This window comes from Pipistrellus hanaki (assembly GCF_964339955.1).
Source record: "Pipistrellus hanaki genome assembly, chromosome: 17".
NCBI lineage: Eukaryota > Metazoa > Chordata > Mammalia > Chiroptera > Vespertilionidae > Pipistrellus > Pipistrellus hanaki.
Genome location: NC_140519.1, coordinates 43,604,082 through 43,619,844, shown reverse-complemented (window position 1 = coordinate 43,619,844; position 15,763 = coordinate 43,604,082).

Here is a 15,763-nt window from a genome sequence, read left to right as displayed (position 1 = left end):
CACCATCTTGCTGATATCACTTCCATAACTTACTACATTTATCTTCTATAATAAAATATTTAAATTACTATCAATTTTTGAGTAAAAATTCTAGAATGTTTAGCCTGTAAACACAGTTTTATAAAAATAATTTATCAGTATCTTTCAAATAAATTACACGATGATTCTAGAAAACATATTAAAAACAATTAAAAATTGTATTGCACCAGAGAGCAACATGATGACCAGTTATTGCTCTATAAATGTAGTCAGTCAGTCAGTCAGTCAGTCACTATTCAGGCAGACAGGTAATTTTAAATGTATTCATTCAATACACATTTAGCAAATGTTACTCACTCTTGAACACAAAGATAAATAAGTCCCTGATGGAGCAACTCACATTCAATATTTAAAAAATAGTCAAGATATTCATTCACTCAAACACTTGAAACTTATTGAGCACTACTGGATGATGGATAGTCAAAGATGAATTGTCTTTATGGCCTCTGCTCTTGAGTAGCACTCAAACTAGTGAGCATGATAAATCCCAATAATATGTTCAAAGCTTTATGATAAAGGACAGAGGAAGAAACATCTGGCTCCCCGGGCAAAGCAGTGGTCAAAAGGAGGTGACAACTGACCAAAAGGATGAGCAGAAATGACATCATGGACAAAGACAGAAATCTCTATTAGCAGGTTTGTAGAACATGAGTGAAGGGAGAAGAGGCTGAAAAATCAAGAGGGAGACATACGACAAGTGACCTCTTACCTCTGTGCTAAAATCCAAGACTTTATCATTTTGGCACCAAATGTATGACTTTAGATGGTTTTAAGTAGAGAAGACACATGTTCATCTTGCATTTTTTTTTAAAGTAACTCTCATGGTAGCATGGAGGATATTAATAAAAATATGACAATCTAGAGACCATGCCTATGACAAAGAGGAGGGTGATGTATGTGAAAGACACTCCAGAAGCAGAGCTAAAGGTACTGCTGGCTGCGTGGGTGTGTGAGGAAAATGGTCAGTGAATTTGTAGTGGTGCCCTTCTAGCTACGGGATATGCAAGAGCACTGGGGGAAATCAAGAGTTCAGTTTTCACTTGTTGAGTTTTAAGTGTCTAAGGGATAAACAGAGAAGAATGACCTGGAGGGCAAGGATCACATTTAAATCTCTATAGACCTTTAATACAAATCCATAGCCTTGTTTTTTATCTGATGAATGACAGTAAGACTGTTTTCAGAGTTATAAATTAAATGTGTTTATGTTAATGATTACACTTTTCTACTGAAAGCCTGATAAACCCTTTAGAGCAAGAATAAACTCTGTGGTCCAGTTTGATAGAGTTTCATTAGTCCTCTGTAAATAGCTCCGTAAATATACAAAGCTCCATTTCCTCTCAGGGAGTCATGCGTTTTCTCCTCCTCTAAACATCCCACTCTTAACAGAGCAATTTAAAAAAAAGATTTTAGATAGTATCTGTACCTAAAATAAACACTATAATTTTGAAATTTTAAAGAGCTGAGAGCTGAATTGATCCCCGACATCAGTCTTCTCTTCCTCTCCGTATGCAGTTATTAGTAAAAGACAGTCTTATTTTAAAGTCTGAGTTGGGCCTAGTTGGTTTGGCCCAGTTGATGGAGTGTTGGCCTGAGGACTGAAGGGTGCCCAGTTTGAGTCTGATCAAGGGGACACGCCTGGGATGTGGGCTCAACCCCCAGTAGGGGGCATGCAGGAGGCAGCCAATCAATGATTCTCTCTCATCATTGATGTTTTATTTCTCTTTCTCCCTCTCTCTTCTTCTCTGAAATCAATAAAAAAATATTTTAAAAAATAAAAAAGCTTGACTTGGTGGCCTTATTTTCCAAAGCAAACATTCTTATTATCCTGGTGTGCTATTTATTTCTTAAATAGCCACTTAACCTTTCCTCCTGTGCACACATCATTTCCCTAATTATATCACCAACTCACCCAGGGTGTGTCTTAAGTGTTTTTGTATCTTCAAAGACCCTCAGCATAGCACCATGTACACAGCCCGCACTTAGAGATATTTGCTGATAGTTATTTGATGCTCTTTTAACTAATCAAACAATACGATTAAGTATTTTAATAAGTCAAAGTTTAAACCTAAGCTGCAAGTGTAGGCTTTGACAAATAAGAAATTTGGATCTTCAAAATGGTGCAAATCTTAGAAAACCTTAGAAAGCCTTATGAACAAGGATATATATATATATATATATATATATATATATATATATATATATACACACACACACCATATAGATAAAGCAGCTCACCAAGTCAACTCCCTCAATCCTTGTTGCTGCACTCTCTGACTTATAAAAGGAACATAAGTTTGACTCATAAAAGGCGAGAGGGCAACTCATGTGTCGATACTCAGAGTGTTGATCCCAATGTTTCTCCCTGCTATTGAGCCTGATGATTTGCCCAAGAACAAAAACACCCCCACAGATCCAACAGGGACCTCACTTGGGTCCCGTGAGCTAACCGCCGTGTCACTGGGTGGACAGCTAGAACATTTCTCAAGGCCACAGGGCCTTCACAATGAATTGGGAACCAGAAGGTCTGTTTTGGGGAACCTTGCACATTGCCATTGTCCAGGGACATTCCGCAATCCCTTCCTATTTTACAAATTAGAATCGAAGCGTGTCCTGAATATGAAGGACTCGGTGAAATCTCCTGCAGCTCCCGCATGCATTAAACCTTGCTTCTACAGAGACCTGATTTTCTCCCCAGAAGGGAATTAATCTCCTTGCGGATGACCAGTGGAGCATGAGGAGTCTATTGTCCAACAGTGATGATGTCTTACCTTGAGCTATTTATGAGCCTGGAATGTCTCTCCCCACTGGGACAGGAAGCATAAAGGTGGATAGGATTTTAAGGTAGTTCTCTAGGTAAAATAATATAAAAGCAACACTAACTTCATTAAGACTGAGTATTAAAATAGAACCATTTCTCACCCAGAGAGCTCCCTCAGCCCTAACTGAAGGAAGGGTTAGTGCAGAAAATGTTGGATGACTAAGCCTCAGAAGTCTGCCTGGCTTTGTAATGAAGGCTTGCTTGATCCTTTTATTGTGTGTTGGTTATTGTAACACTAAGTCCCAGAATATTCAGCGACAGTTAATGCAAATGCTTTACCTCATCTACTTTTAAAGAATTCTTAAAAATACCAATCACCTATGAAATCCATAAAGTTGATGTGTCAGTTGGTCCAATTATTAGATTGCTGTTAAATGTTTACTGAACTAAGCCACAATATATCAAATGTAGTACAGACCAAGTCCACTCAAAGTTTACAAGCTAAAACCGACCTAAACATGACTCCTAAAAACAAACAAATGAACAAAAAACTTGGGGTGGTGAACACATAATACAGTATACAGGTCATGTATTAGATAATTTTATACCTACAACCTATATACTTATTTAGCCATTGTAACCCCAATAAATTCAGTTTTAAAAACCACAGACTATAAGCGGTCACTCGCAGATGTGGGCAGCACAGTGTGAAGTGGGCGTGGCTCATGGGGCATGTTCCCAGCAGAAGCAGACCAGGCAACATGCTACCTCCTCATCTAAGCTCTCTGTCTGTATACAGTGTTCTTTTCATGGTCTAGTTTACTTTTTATGGTGTACTTTGTACTTTTTGTTGGTGATTTTTCTATATAAAATGGACACCAAGCCTAGTGCTGAAGTGCTTATTGTTCCCAACCACAAGAAGGTTGCGTAGTGTCTTATGAAAAAAAAAATTAATGTTTAGAAAGCTTTAATCAGGCAAGAGTTGGTGAATTGATGAATCAACAATATGCATTACACAGGGTATCTTTAAGCCGAAACTTATGAGCAAGGAGATATATATATATATATATATATATATATATATATATATATATATACTATATATATATACACCATATAGATAAAGCCTTGCTCGTAAGTTTTTTAGAAATATTTTTAAATATATTTTTATTGATTTTAGAGAGGAAGAGGGAGAAAGAGAGATAGAAATATCAATTATGAGAGAGAAGAATCATTGATCGGCTACCTCCTGCATGTCTCCTACTGGGGACAGAGCCCACAACTCAGGCATGTGTCCTTGACTTGAATCGAACCTGGGACCCTTCAGTCCGCAGGCTGACGCTCTATCCACTGAGCCAAACTGGCTAATCAACAAGGTTATGTATTAATCAGCGAATGAAAATGTTGTTAGTAGAGGCTTGCAGAGGAATGGTTAAATATTTGCTAACTCAGTGTTTACAGTGACTTTATAGAACATGTAACTACAGCAAACAGTGAAATTCAACTATAGATTTGGCTTCTGGTATTGAGACATATCCATCAGACAAAAGGTCAAAACAATAATTTTCATTACTGCTGAGAACTACAGAAACCATACCTACAAACCCAAAATTGTGAATGTAGTTGCAGGTTTCCAAAAAAAAAAACAAAAACCCATATTTTAAATATATGGTTCCAGGCACACTTTTTCCTTTTTAATAGGAATACAGCAGTTTGGAAAGCAATTCATGTTGAGTAAAACATTTCATAATGTTGTGAAAGGGTAATATTATTAAATAAAGTTTCAATAACCTCGAGTTGGTGTTATTGAAATATAAACACTACATACATATTTGCACATTAATTTTTATTGCTGAAGAGCAATAATCCTCTGACTCGTGTAGTTTTGCTGCGGTTTAAAAGCCTGTACGTGTGCATCAGACCTTTCATCTGCAAGAGGGCACACTGACATTCAGGTATGACCACCACGATTCCGCTGACAGGAACAGTGGGCTTCTACGGTCATGTGACTTGCCCCTAGTAACAAACACGTGCCACTGTTGAAATTAAAATTCAGAAGACCCGCCGAAACCGGTTTGGCTTAGTGGTAAGCGCCGGCCTGCGGACTGAAAGGTCCTGGGTTTGATTCCGGTCAAGGGCATGTACCTTGGTTGCGGGCGCATCCCCGGTGGGGGGTGTGCAGGAGGCGGCTGGTCGATGTTTCTCTCTCATAGACGTTTCTAGCTCTCTATCTCGCTCCCTTCCTCTCTGTAAAAAATCAATAAAAAATATAAAAAATAAATAAAATAAAATAAAATTCAGAAGACCCCAAATATTTACATTTAGCCCTGTGTTGCCAGGCCAAGGGCCATTTCTAGCCTTGAGAAAATTTTGACCACATCTTATTTGTCCGTGGATAAAATCAACTCCTAAGACCGTTTGAAAATGTCCTAAATGGATGGTTGTTTTTCATTTTTAATTCAACCTACCTGTACTTGAAATAGGGCTTTAAGTAAACACGTTTTGTTTTACATTTTTTCCTGACTCAGAGAGCCGCTATATTATGTCTATTCTACGAGACGTATTTACTTTGCTACAACTTGAATTTGTAACCTGTGTCTTAGGGCTCCATGCTAAAACTACATTCCTTAGTTACACAGTCAGTCCTCAGTGGGGTGGGGAGTATTTAAGCGTAGGAGTCATGTGTGTCTGGCTTATATCTTGTACCAAGGAATATTCAGTTTCCTTTTTTGGAGCATTCAGTTTTAGGCTGAACAGAAAAAAAGCAAACAGACTTCAAGATAAGGCAAAACGTGGCTGCGGTGAAAAATTACCTTCTGAAAATGTGCTGTCCTGCCACCCTCTAACCTATGAAAAGAAACTGTAGCTCTGTTTTGTGTGGTAGCCACAATGGCAAACAAATGCAGGGGGTATGTGGTGGCACGTATTTACTTGCTCTTGGCAGATTATCTTATTTTCAATGGATTCAATAGTCAATGAGGGGGCAGATGTTCGTGACAACAAAAGGAGGACAAATTAGGCTGCGTCAAAAAGGGAGCATACGGAAATAAATACAACACATGGTTATTAGCCTACAGAGTGCTATAAGAAATAAAAACTTGACATGAATGAGAAAGCAGGGTGATGGTGTATATCAGGGGAACAGGAAAGACAAGGGGCAAGATTTTGTCAAGTAAAAAAAAAATATATTTACGTGCCAAAATAGCAACATCTCATGAAATACCTTTTATGATTCCATTCTCACTCACCTCCTCAACCCATCTGACATAAAAGAAAAGGTAGGACTGTGTGAACATAGGTCAGTGCTCAGCGGTCAGACTTGAAGATCTTAAAGATTCCTCAGCAGTTTGACTAGGGCAGTGGTCGGCAAACTGCGGCTCTCGAGCCACATGCGGCTCTCTGGCCCCTTGAGTGTCGCTCTTCCACAAAATACCACGGCCTGGGTGAGTCTATTTTGAAGAAGTGGCGTTAGAAGAAGTTTAAGTTTAAAAAATGTGGCTCTCAAAAGAAATTTCAATTGTTATATTGTTGATATTTGGCTCTGTTGACTAATGAGTTTGCCGACCACTGGACTAGGCCATAGAGTCGCTTGGAATGCAGACACAATATTTACTTCCATCACAATTTTAAGGATCAGCACAAAGTTGGCCAAATGGGGAAAGCCTGTTTTTGCTACCCCCATGCTGGCATCCATGGGACAGAAGTTTCTAGCAGAAAGTTCAGGAGGTGAAGGGGGGTAGTTCACTTTGCTGTGAGTTTGCTGGGACAGCAAAGTACTTGCTTTTGTGAGTATTTGAAACGGTATGGTCAGGGCTAGAGATGGCTCTGCTCAAAAAACCCCGCCTGGCCAAAGGGTAACCCAGTGATGTTTAGTTAGGATGCGCTTAGAGACCCTGCGAGATGTGGTGCAGTAAGAGGCATTGTTATGCCGAAACCGGCTTGGCTCAGTGGATAGAGTGTCGGCCTGCTGACTGAAAGTTCCCTGGTTCCATTCCGGTCAAGGGCACGTACCTTGGTTGCGGGCACATCCCCAGTGGGTGGGGGGGTGAGGGGTGCAAGAGGCAGCTGGTCAATGTTTCTCTCTCATCGACGTTTCTAACTCTCTATCCCTCTCAATTCCTCTCAGTGTAAAATCAATAAACTATATTTTTTTTTTAAAAAGAGGCATTGTGTTGTAATCACTGCTGGTTTGTTCGGTGTTGTTTTGACCCTTTGCATCCTGTGAGGTACCCTGCCCAACATTCAAAGTGTGACTTAAACACACAGAAGATGATAAACAACTCATGTTCAGTCTCCATGGAACTGATATTGTCAGGGAACATCCAGTTTGGGTGAAAAAGAGAACATGAGAGGAAGGACTAAATCCAGCCTTTGAACAAAAAATAAAGGTGAAACATTTTCAATCGAGCAATAATTTAAATTTTAAATTTTCTGAATTAAGATGAAATAGACCCTGTGGGACCCCCCCCCCCTCCCCGCCCCAGGCCTTCCTGGATATGCTAACATGGTAGATTAAGAACCACATGAGGCTGTTTCTCTCGCCCCCCCCCCCGCCCCACCTGTCCCTGCCAGGACACCAGAAGATCCTATTTATTTTAGAGAGAAACAATATTTCTTTCTCTCTCTCTCTCTCTCTCTCTCTCTCTCTCTCTCTCTCTCTCTCCTTTACCTAGTAGACAGACTCCTCCAGAGTTACTCTTTTAAGTTTTTGTTCCTGGAAGCATTTTTGCAAGCATTCAAAAGACTGTACTGAATGTAAAACTGGTCAGTTCTACCCGCTTATCTGAGAGAGATGGACTTAAGGATATGGCACTGATGCAGAGTGGCCGGGCTTAGGCAGAGCTCCTGGTGAAAGCGTTAGCTCTGTTTCTCCAGAGCCTGATTTATCACCGAGTTCCTTCAGGCTGTGGGAGCATCTGGCTCCACATGTACGTATTTTTCAAGTACAAATTAAGGACTGAGAAGGAGGCCAGGAAGGCACTGTGCTGTGTAGAATGGCAGAGAGAGAGAGAGAGAGCGAGCGAGAGAGAGAGAGAAAGACATAAATATTGCCTCAGATTTTAATAAGGACGAAACTCCATACATATATCACTAATGATTCTTCCTTTGAGATCTTGACAACCTGCAGTCCTTACACTGGACCCTTGCTTAACAGTATTCCTGTGTGAACTGATTTGGGTGGAGGTGGTTTAAGCAGGCGGGGCATTTCAAATAAGATTCCTCTTTTATATGGAGACGTTTATGAAAGAAAGCTTACTTCATCTGACTTATCCTGCAATTTATGACAACCTATGTATCTGAAGCCCATTTATGTCTGCCCTGTATGACAGATAAAAGACTCAACAGTCATTCTGCATACTCTCCAATCATACTGATTATCCATCTCTCTTTATATTTTAAAAAAGTCAATCTTATTGTAGTTATGGTCAACTGAGGGAAGGGGGGATGAGAATGGAATAAATCTTCTGCAATTGCTTATTTCTTCACAAATTCTCAAAATCAGTTAAAAGGGTGTTATGAGGCTAGGGGTATGGGGGCAAGCTTTGATGAGAGAAAAAACAGTCACGCTGCCGATAGGTTACAGTATCTCTGATGTCACATGATCTACGTGGATGATGCATGTTTCCTTAAAGCAGAAATAATTGTTCAATCTGCCCTCAGCAGACCTACAGGCAAATGCTCAGCTGTGTTGGGAGTGTAGGGAGATGCCCGCACACCAACAACCAGCTGTAGAATGTGCTGAAGTGCATGAAACCCGGATGGAAAGGCTCAACACGGAGAATGCTAAGGCATGGCCATGGATGAGCTGATGTCAACATTGGCGGTGAAATAAGAACCAGATCTCTGTGGAATCATCCTCAGATCTGCTCCAACACACAAACAACAAAACACCTCACTTTGGGAAATGGAACTCTAAAATCTCACTAAACATATTTGTTTTTGTTCTAAAGTCATACTAGGAAGGGCTCGTGGAAACACCTACGAGGGACTATTTTTTCAGAAGAGAAAAAGCCAGGGAAGAGGATGCTTCCGCTCACTCTGCATTGCAAAGGCACCGGGCCTGACCTTCCTCCGAAGCACTAATTCTTTTAAAAAGCCCTTAAAAATGCCAACTTGCAAATTGTACATAAAATATTTAAAACGTGAGTCCTCACTTTGGAAAGTTGAATTAATGAATTCATCCATCAAAGGCCCGAAGTCCTGACATGGTCTACTTGACTCTTGTTTTAATCCAGAGAGAGAAAAGCAGCCCTCCTCTGGACAGCTCCACAAACAATATAATTGACTTGCCTTTGGTGGAATAGGTGGATCAGTAAGTTGAGTTAGAATGATAAGTAAGACACACACAGACCCTGACACACAATTTTACAAGGCTCTTCCTGCCCAAAATATTTTTAGGATCAAAATTTGAAAATGCCTTTGAACTGTAAATTACTTTGGAAAGAAAAGGTGCTGCAATAGTTGTTTTTCGAAAGGAGATAGATAGATAGATAGATAGACAGACAGACAGACAGACAGAGGCAGACAGACATCAAAATGTTAACAAAATATTGTATACTAGTAAATCACCTGTTTAGAAATTGAGTTATTTTCTTTCTTACTGAATTTTCTAATGATTTTTTCAATTAACATGTATTACTATGAAATAAAAACAAATTGAAATACCAATGTTTCATTACTTTATCAATAGATACACACATAGCTGACCCACACACACATATATTCAACATAAAATTTGTAGCATATGGTCCGACAAATTATGTAGACAAGCCATGTAGGCAGTGGGTCCGAATTTCTGAAACCAAGACTGCGCATAATATAGATCGGATTTAGTTCAAGAAAGCAAAGGTGGTAATCCCCTTTTGTAAGACTGAAGCGTGTGGGTTAAAACAGGATGTCATAAGCACTTTCCTACCTCCCAACTCTTATCTTTTCCTGATTCAGCCCAGACTTTGTCTTTTTCCTCACTGTTTCTCAGTAAACCTCCAACTTTTTCTCTCCTTTGCTTAATGAACTCAAAGTTCATTTATGTCTGAGTCTAGTCCATGGTGAGGCTTGACAAAAGCTTAGGAGGAGGACAAAGGCATTTTGTATCATGTGAACCATCAGATACTATACAGAGAAGAAAGATTAACTTACTCTTCCAGTTTTTACAAGTTATTGCTCCCTTAATTAATTTTCCGTCTACAGGTGAAAATGGGTGTACCATTTCTAGGAAGAGAAATAATCCAATTTAAAAAGGGATAAGCTATTCCACGGAGAAGAAATGAATATGCCTTCTTTTGCATAAGACACTCATATATTCCCACGGCTCTGATTTCTTCCTAGGTTTTTTTGTTTTGTTTTGTTTTTGTTTTTAATCTTATCTCACCCACTAAGAACATTTTGGGTCCTCTCTATTATTTGTGTGTATATATGTGTGCGCATATACATGTGTCTAAGAATAGAACCAAAAAGGACTTGACATTCTTTTTCAATACATATATAGTTTATGTAAAACCTTATTTAAACAACCAAGACTCCTGCCTTACCTAAGTCATTTTGCGTTAGTAGGAATAACCAAATTCAGGTTGGAATTTTAACATGTTCTTCTTTCTTTGAATATGCCCTTCTCCAAATGATTATGCACTTAGCAAAAATAAATAAATAAAAATTATGTATTAGGGGAATGCAAACATTTTAATAAATCACAACACCAGAAGTTCCCTTAAAAAAAAAATCCAGAATAAATCCAAGAAATGACTCTTCTTTGATGGATCAGGCTATATTTTAAAAGACTATCATAATTACTACATAAACTAGTATAAGTATAATATGTACATATGCACACATATATAAAAATTCCAAAAAGATTATACACATGTATAAATGTTATCAGGCTAGTTTTGTGTGTATATAACCATAGGACAAATTGCACATTGGAAAGGTTGTAGAACCATACTCATCTCACTCCCATCCGATATATATTATACTTTCGTTCTCTAATTTTTTGTGTTGGGAACAGGTATTAGTGGAAGACCTTATTGTTTCTGCCTTGTGTTGATTAAAACCTCTGTCTTTGTGTTTGTAATAGGTCCCTGCACACTGATTGCGAAGCTCAACGTGTAATAGAGCTGTTTTTCTTGAAGTAGTGAGCACATCTGAGACCGTGTAGGTGAGCCTTCATGGCTTCTTTCTCAATAAAAAGTAAGTCTTTAGTTTTATTGGACCTTATAATTATTCAAACAAAAATGGTCAGAGTGCCATGAATAGGCTTGGCTGGCAAGACAGTTTCATACAGCAATGTGACTTCTCTCAGTAGGAGGACTATGAACTGCTAATTAGCATCTCAGACTGCGAATTCTCTAGCAACCAAGAGTAATATCAGTAATTCCCAGTTTTATGCAGAGTACAAGTCTCCAAGATTACCAGCGCTCTGTTTCATTTGTAATTAACTGCAAGCAATTATTGAAGTCAAGAAAGTATATCCTAATGCTCCTAGGTAATAAAATAAAAAGAAATATTGTTTGTAAAACTTATATGTGTGGCACACTGATTGACTGGAGTCCTTTGAAAGCCCTGAGGCTCTGTGTACATAAATTAAATGTTGTGTGTGTGTGTGTGTGTGTGTGTGTGTGTGTGTTTGTCTACCTGGTATCATTCTTAATTTCATGACTTAATTCTTTGTCCTTTGCTTATAAGTAAATATTTATTAGATTGGGTTTTGAATTCATAGATACAAAAAAAAGTTTAAGTAGGGGGAGAAAGTCATGATATTAGCTGATTGTTTCAAGAGATAGTTAATGCACATTTCTTAGGTAGAGATGTTTAGGATGGGGCAAAATTAGAAAATAATACAATACTTAATAAATAATAATGCTAAGAATAAACTCAGTTTTGCATATTTATAAACTATAAGCCTATTCTTCCCCAGCCTGCATCATGCACAGGAAGAATGGTTTATGAGGTGGAAATAAAGACATTTTATTTAAGATTCTCCCATGAAAGTTATACTTCTGTGAAAGTCAATGGAAGTGTTCTATACAAATTTAAAGTATTTATGATGATTTCTTACCTTTAAAAAGAGAGCAAAATCTTCTTTATCTAGAATTATGAATTGTCATTTTCTGTGTGATTTTTTTCTCCTACATAATTTGCTCTTTAATCACCAAAACGGTATTGACTTGACTTTAAGCTTCTGAGGTCCTAATTTTTATTGCTATAAATTTACAGTTCTCAAATTCATATGAGTAAAATCTTAAGACAGCAATAAAAGCAGATTTTTACTAGTTTTTTTTTTTTCTGAATTAGTCCCCATGCCCAAACTTCCACAATGTAACTGCAATAACTTTGAAAAATTAGCATGATATATAGAATCTGATGCTGATGCTACTATTAATGAACACAAAAACATAATATTCTAAATGTATGTCTGGCATCCCATTGTGACTGGAACCACTAACACATTTTTTCAAAGTATTTTATACAATGGCTTAATGCTTCTGTATCTATACATATAACCTGAAATAAAACAAAATACATATTTTCCATCTAGTTCCCCCTTTTGTAATGTGTAATAGGAAGCTCCTGCCTTTAAGGAGATGCAGTCTCATCCTAGTAGTGTCTGTTTCCTGCCAAGATTTTAAGGCCCAAGGACAGTGATAGCCCCTCCTTCTGGATCCAGATTGCAAATCGGCCCTGTAGTTTTTACTGAAGTACACACCCCAGGATCACAGCAGACATGCAATGGAAGAGTAATAGCCTCTTCTCGGAAAGAACAACTCCCGTTTACGATATTCTCTAGAAAAGCAAACCCCAAATGAGATGTTTTCAATGTTTTTCGGGATTGCTTTTGTGATCCAGCAGATCGTTAGAGCACAGGCTACATCTGCCCGTGAACTGTGGCAATGAAGGGACCTGAGGGAAAATTGAGAACCATGGCGTTACTTCGCGTGAAAAGGTTGGAGGCTGAGGGGTACCTCAGGAGGGCTTCCAAGCCTTGATCTGTTTTGGGTTATGCATCAGTAACTCAGGGGGGAGAGCAGAGAGCTGGTCCCAATTTGGGGAGGCAAAGCAGGATGTGACCCCAAAGATACCTATCACTGTATTGCTCAGAGTCAGAGGACGGTGGTGGTTTGGTTTGTGGGGATGTGGGGCATAGGGAACCAAATTGAGTTGTATTCTGTCAATGTTATAGCATTATGAGCTGAGGAATGTAAGAACCAAGAATGTATTCCTAGAATATTACATTCAGGTTGCCTATGAATATGCTACATCTCAACCAGGTTACTGGGCTGCGCTAGTTTGGAGACTCGTGGATGGAGAGGCTGAGGATATACAGAAGATCTAGCAGAGAAGGAACATAGAAGCAGACTGCTCTCTGCATTGAAGGAGAAAGGTAGTGTTGAATCTCCATTCTAATTTATCAATATTAGCTCCCATTTACTTCTGTGCAACGAGGGCAATGTACTCTACATTATGGTTGCTATGAGGGTAGATAATGCAGTTCTTTGTGAAGAGTACCCTGTTTCCCCGAAAATAAGACAGTGTCTTATATTAATTTTTGCTCCCAAAGATGTGCTAGGTCTTATTTTCAGGGGATATCTTATTTTTCCATGAAGAAGAATACGGTACACATTTATTGTTAAATGAAAATAAAGGAAATTTATTACCTGTATACGGTACGGTAGTACGGTAGTTGTCAACACAAACCAGACAAATTGTGAATCCTACCGTATCAAGAATTTACTCATTTATTCAATGACAATCATGTCATCATCTTCTGGAACATCATCATAACAATCCAATTCCTGAATTTCCTGGTGAATTTCTTGTGACTCCATTTCTTTCAGAATCAGTGGACCAAATCTCTCATGTTTAGCAATAGCATTCTGAGACAGAGCCTGGGGGGGGGGGGGGCCTTATTTTCAGGGGAGGTGGGGATGCCTTATATTTCACTCAGAAAGAAACCTGTAAGTAGGTCTTATTTTCGGAGGATGTCTTATTTTTGGGGAAGCACGGTATATGTTCAATCAATAACTGCTATTCGGGTTAGAGAAGGTGACTCTGGTGGTAAAGAGGTTAGGATGTGGTTACCTTCACAAGTCTCACAGAACAAATGATAATGTCCTCGGAGCCTTAAACTCAAGAAAAGTCTCATTGCCCCTGGATGGATAGCTCAGCTGATTAGAGCATCATCCTGCAATGCCAAGGTTGCAGGTTCGATCCCTAATCAGGACACATATAAGAATCAACCAATGAATGCTTAAGTAGATGAACAAAAATTGATATTTCTCTCCTCTCCCTCTCTCTGTCTCCCCTTCATCTCCCTCTCTTAAAATCAATTTAAAAAAAATTTTTTGGTCTCTTTTAATGTAGGAAGGAAAGAATAATTTTTTAATTTTCAGATGATTGGGTTCTCCTTGCAAAGAAGAAATTGATAGAGGACTAAAACTTCTACCCTTTGGGGGAGACTAATTTTCCACCAATATGCTAGATTCAAATCTTAATCACATGAAAGTCAACGTGAACTTTAATACCCCAAGGAACCTGAACAAATGGTAACACACCTACATTAGTCACATGGTAAGCAAACCTAATTTTCTCAATTAAATGAATCTCACATGGTCTAATAGTCCCATTTGCAACTAGTATTGTTGGTTCACATGAATGTGAAAATGATGGCTTGAATCCAAGAACCCAGAAGATAATGTGACTTTCCTAAAATTAAAGTGATAATCAAGCCTTTTCAAAATGCTCCCTGCTTTTTTTTTTTTGTAAATTAATTAGAAAATGAAAAATAGCATTAAAATTTGGAACTTGATTGTTACTAAGTTGTTTGTGTATGTGGTGACTTGCCTTTGAACACAGGCCTTCTTCTATGTGTAAAATAAAAAGTCTTATGAGGTTTTACTTAGTCTTTTGTCACCCTGCTCACTCTGAATTTTGGAATTTATTGAAGAGTCAATGCAGGAAGACCTGATAGACAGTATTTTACCTTTAACATCTATAACATGACTATTTAAACGTAGCTGCGTTATTCTCTGCCATAAAAATAAATGTATCACGGAATATTATTCCTACGTACTGAAAAAGCTGGTTACGTTCTGGGTTTAGAAAGTAATTAGATACTAGTTTTTAAATGTTTTGGTTTTGGAAAGTTGCCAAATAAGTTTTGCCAAACACATTTTTCTGTCATTTCACACCCCATGTGTGTGTTTTAATAAATGTGTAATCTTATGTTCCGATTCTCTTAAACTTAACTTGACAAATCTCTTTTAAGAGTAATATTATTGCCAAAAAGCCTTTAGCGCTGTCCTAAGAAGCCACATCTTTTATTTTTCAAAGGGAGTCATAGTTGATGATGAATAAACAGACTGATCTATAAATTTGGACTATATTTCTAAATCTGAGACCCACGTTTTAAACAACTCCCAACAGCTTTTAACTAACTCATGCTTAGTAAAATAAATAAAAGATTCAACCCTGAGTGATCAGTATTCTGTGTGAACTAGAAGGTAGAATGAAACATGGCACGTCTTTCTACTTCTATTAAAAGAAAGAAAGCAGTGGCGAAGAGACAGAAAGAAAATTGTATCCTGTGCATCTTTCACATGGCATACTTGACCCAGGAAGTGCCTCACACTATAATTTACAACACACATGTTTCAAAAAGAAAATAAACAAAAACAGCTTGGGAAAAGCAATGAATAGCAATGTGAAAGTAATGTACTCAGGAAAACACAGACACCAGCTAGACCCAGGGGTTATTCTGGGCTCCACCATGAAGGGGAGCTGACCCTGAGAGGGACAAGGACCCCTAAGATGGTCATTAGGTTGGCTGCCACCCCAGAGCACAAGTAGAGAAAACAGAAATCTTCACTAGGTGAAAGCATTCTCTATTGAGGCCCTCAGAATGCTTAAAGAATTATGTGATATGCTATTTATAGTCCTAGAAGTTAAAACAAACCTAAAGTTATATGCAAT